Below are 4,418 nucleotides of genomic sequence, written 5' to 3'. Positions count from 1 at the left end.
TACTTCTAATACGTTGCTCAAGCCTTGGGATCATGGAGGCACAAGCTCCCCTGGTCTCAGGCACAAAAAAATCCCACTCATGGTTTTGCCCCATTCTGTAGACCTCCTGCTCCACCATGGCCTGCGCAGGTCTGTGGGGAGTTGGAGCTGCAGCAGAGACGCTGGGCAGCCTACGTGGCTGCGGGTGTCCAGACCACTTCTCTGAAGTTTGGCCTTTGGATAGAAGGCTCTTGTGAGCTTGGACCTGGATTATGTGAGTCTCTGGACACAGTCAGGATAGGCAGGCTGGCTCAGGGGAGAGATTTACTTCAGGCAGTTCCAGGCCTGCTACGTCCAGGTCTCAGACCCTGCAGCATGGGCTGTCTGAAGCCAGACAGTCAGGCAGCAGGTTGAAGGAGGATGCAGGAGGAGCTCTTAGGGTGGGTTAAGCAAGGCCTGGCAGAGAGAACAGAGTGAGGAGATCTTGTGGAGTCCTTGCAGTGAGAAAGAGTAGGACTTGCAGCTCCTGGGCAGGCATAAGCTAATGCCCTTCTCCATGCATCCATCCCTGCAGAGAGCACACAGAGCTAGGAGAACATGCAAACACCTGCAAGCAACTTGGGGACGCAGTTGCGCGCAGACTCCCACCCATTAAGGCATGTACACAGAGGCACATGCATCCACATGCATGCCAAAATGGACATGCAGCACCTGCAGTGCCAGACATCCATGGACAGCTGCATGTCTGCTCTGAAATAGTCTCAGCTGGATCTCAGCCTCCAGCAGAAAAGACACCCTCCTCCTCCAGGGATGTTTCATGTGAAATGTGGGCTGGGACGTCTGTCTTGAACCAGAAGAGCAATTACCCAGCGCAAACTGCCACATGTGGCATGGGTTGATTTGTCCCCAGGCTCCCTTCCTAACATGCCTGCATGTACCAGGTTTCAGTGCAGGACATCTGTCAGATCACCATGGCCTGAGCACACGGTAGGTACTGGCTGGGAGCAACTGCTGGGAGCAGCCACCGGGAGCATATCTGGCCAGGCTGCAGCTGTGAGTGGAAGATGCTGCAGGGAGCATGCTGGACTTTTTACCATCCTGGAGATATGCAGGGATCCAGTCTGACCCACCTCAGCACTGCTTAGGGGAGGCAAAGAGCTGCTGAGAAGCCCCTCCTGCAGTGGACTCTTTTTACACCGTGACTTCTGGGGCAGCTGGGAGAATCCTTGTTCCAGGGACTGCCAGAGGGAGGTGCAAAGTGCAAGAGGGGTTGTAGCAGCATATGGGCGGCAGGATTTAAACAGGGCAAGTTGCCCTCAAGCTTATGGAGTAAAGCAGTTCTCAGGCAGCAAGGACACATGCAGAAGTGGCAAAGCATGAGCTTTGACACCACGGAGGCTCTTGGCTCCTTGCCCAGGTGGGTGCCAGCGGTGCCTATGCAGTGCTGGATCCTTGAGGTGCTGGGACTGGGTCAGGAGGCCAGCAGCACCCGCAGGAGGCTAGCGCCTGGGCAGGCGTTGCTGTCTGGAGAGCAGGAAAGGGTTAGTGTTCCTGGTGATGCCTGCATCCAGGTATGCAAGGTATGTGCCAGGCACAAGCACACCAGGCTCGGCAGGGGAGAGACGCTCCTTTGCTCTGGCTGGGTTGCCTGGAGATAGCTCTGCTGGAGCATGGTGGGGAAAGGGAGCGGGGGGGGGTGTGGAGATGGGCCCCCACATCCCGTGCTCCGCTGACAACAGCTTCGTGGGGCCAGGCCGAGAGGTTGGCCGCTGGCCCCGCTCCCTGGGGAATTTACCTGGCAAATGAGCAGGTGTCCCTGCTCCACAGCCCCTGCCCAGCCGGTATTTGGTTTGCAAAACTAGAAGGAGACATCCAGCACAAGGAGAGGGCAACAAACGCACCCAGAAAATGCACACAAGGACACTGCTGGCTCTGTTCATATTATCTGTTCATTAATTAGCTCTGTTCATTAATCAATCAGCCAGTCAGTCACCACAACCACGGTCTCCACAGCAGCTGCTGCCATAGAATCTGTGCTCCGGCTTTGGCATGCCCTATCCCACAGGGGCTGCCAAACCTCCATGGGTACAGGTGAGAGGTGGGCTAGTGTATGACAGTGGAGCCAGTTGCTGCTGGAACATGGAATATGGTGGCTAACGCTGCTGGCTTCCCCAGGGACGACTTGTTTCGTTCCTCAGGCTGAGAACAGCCATGAGATACTTGGCCTCATCATGGTCTATGATAAGCATCACCCAAGCACAGGCCAAAGGAGTCAGACTGGACCCAGACATGTCCCCAGTGTGTGTCCCCAGAGCACTGGGACACCCCATTACCCAGGACCAGACCTTGGAGCTCATCTAGTCAAAATCTTGCCTCGTACCCCAGGAAAAACTGACTGTCACAACCAAGGAAACTTGCACAACCGGTCCCTGTTTCTGCTGCTGGAGAACAATGTGTTGTTTTGACAAATGCAAATGCAAACCACAGCCTTCAGCAGCCCCATGCCAAGCTGCGACCCATAGAAGGGTGGAGGTACAGACCCCCAGGGTAGGCAAGGGAGCTGGGCAGGCTGCAGCAGGGAGAGGAAGGGGAGATGAAGGTGCCCCTGCAGCTTCCTGGGCTGGGAAAGGTGGCAGAGCTGGAAAAGGCACGGAGACAGACCATGTGGACCATGAAGATGCTGTTTTTTTCAGATGTTGTTTTTCCAGTTCAGACAAAGTCCCAAAGGGAGACAAGGGCCAACAGGCTGTTGAGGGGCTTCTCCTCCCCAAGTCCTTCTCTGTTCTTGGGCTTGTCCCCAGGTGACCAGCTTCCAGGCTCTGTAGCAGGGCTGTCCAACCAGCAAAGTTCATATTGCCCTGTGAAATACAGGCTTAGGGCTTTCTCCTGCTGCCTGGGCACTACCAGAGTGCAGGGGGCTGAGCGTGCAGAGTCTGGAGCAGCAAGGGGCCCCAGGAGAGTGCCTGAGGAGCTGCTGTTTCAGGGGCAATGCCAGGAGCCTTCCCCTCTGATGGCAGCATGCAGCAGAGGTGTTCACCCTGCAGAGTCCTGGCTTGGGGACCTGCTCCGGGAGCCCTGACAGTGAGGTGTTGGGTGCGATGCGCTGGGAGGCACAGAAACCCCCCATGTGCAGAAACCTCCCATGTGCCTGCTTGGCCCATCCCAGAGGCTGGATTTTGGTTTAGTTGCTGGGGCTGGGGATGTGCAGGGGTTTCCCCCAGGGGAGCAGGAAGGTTTCGTGGTACACCCTGGGGATGAAAGACTCTCTCCCAGGGCTATGCATTGGGGGAATTTGACCTCCCAGCACAGAAAGCCTCCCATTTCCCATGGGGAATGAGGATGCTGAGCTGGGTGGGCTCCTCCTGCTGCTGTCCCTCGCTACATCATCCACCCGGAGAAGGAGCCGACCCTGACGAGGGATTCTGCACCAGTCCACTCGGCACAGGGAGGGTCCAGCACGCAGGGCGGCATAAAGAGCTCATTGTTCCCAGATGGAAATGATCATCCCGGTGACCTGGAAACACAGAGCAGCTCTGTCAGCAAAGCTATAGGGTTTCAAAGGCTGAGATCAAAGGGCCCCCCGGGGTCCAACTCTGCCAGGCCTTCAGAGACACCTGTAATAAAAGGCACCTCCTTCTAATTATTCTCATTTTGCTGCGACAGCCACCGGGGCCATGGGGCTCAGCGCTCACTCAGGGAGCAGTGGCAGTGGCAGGGACGTCGTCCCCACTGTGACGGGCATGGACAAAGGGCCATTGTGCGGGGAGGGGAGGGCATGGGGAGCTTTGGCAGAGCAGTGTTCACCCCCCTCTGCCTGCCTTGAGCCCCAGCCGTGCCTCTCACCCTCTCCCACCTCCCACCATCCCTGGTGGGGCATCCTCCATTGCTCCCAGCACATCCCCTGGTGATGTCCCCCTGCCCCTCTGCCAGGGCTGTGCTCTGGGGCTGCACAGCTGAGCAGGGTGGAGGCAGCCAGAGCTGTGCTGGACCGGTGGCCGGTGGGGACCTGACCTCTCCCGGCATGACCTGGCGGCCCCAGCGCTGTGCACTGGGAACCTGCTCTGCTCCCTCTGCAGGACCCTGAAATCTCTCCTGGCGGCAGCTCCCCAGACTGCTTTACCCAGCCTCTTATCTCCTGGACTTCAGACCCCACCATCATTATCTGCAGACACACCTCGTGCACGCAGATATCAGCCTGTGAACACTGTATTTCTCTGTCTGCTTTAAATTGGCAGAGGTGGCCCTGGAAATGCCAGTGCCTTATGCAACCAGGCCACGCTCTCCAGGGCCACATCCCTCTAGTCTGGGTTTGTGTGGCTCCTGGCATGGCAGGGATGCTGAGTCCCTTTGGCTGGTACCTATGGGGTAGATCAGGGAGGGGTGAGAAGCTATTTCATGCTCCCTTTCAAGAGGTGTAAATGGCTTCCAAAGTGCAAGGC

The sequence above is a fragment of the Fulmarus glacialis genome, unplaced genomic scaffold, assembly GCF_000690835.1.
Source record: "Fulmarus glacialis isolate BGI_N327 unplaced genomic scaffold, ASM69083v1 scaffold34894, whole genome shotgun sequence".
NCBI classification, from domain to species: Eukaryota; Metazoa; Chordata; class Aves; order Procellariiformes; family Procellariidae; genus Fulmarus; species Fulmarus glacialis.
Note: the sequence above shows the minus strand (reverse complement) of the source record.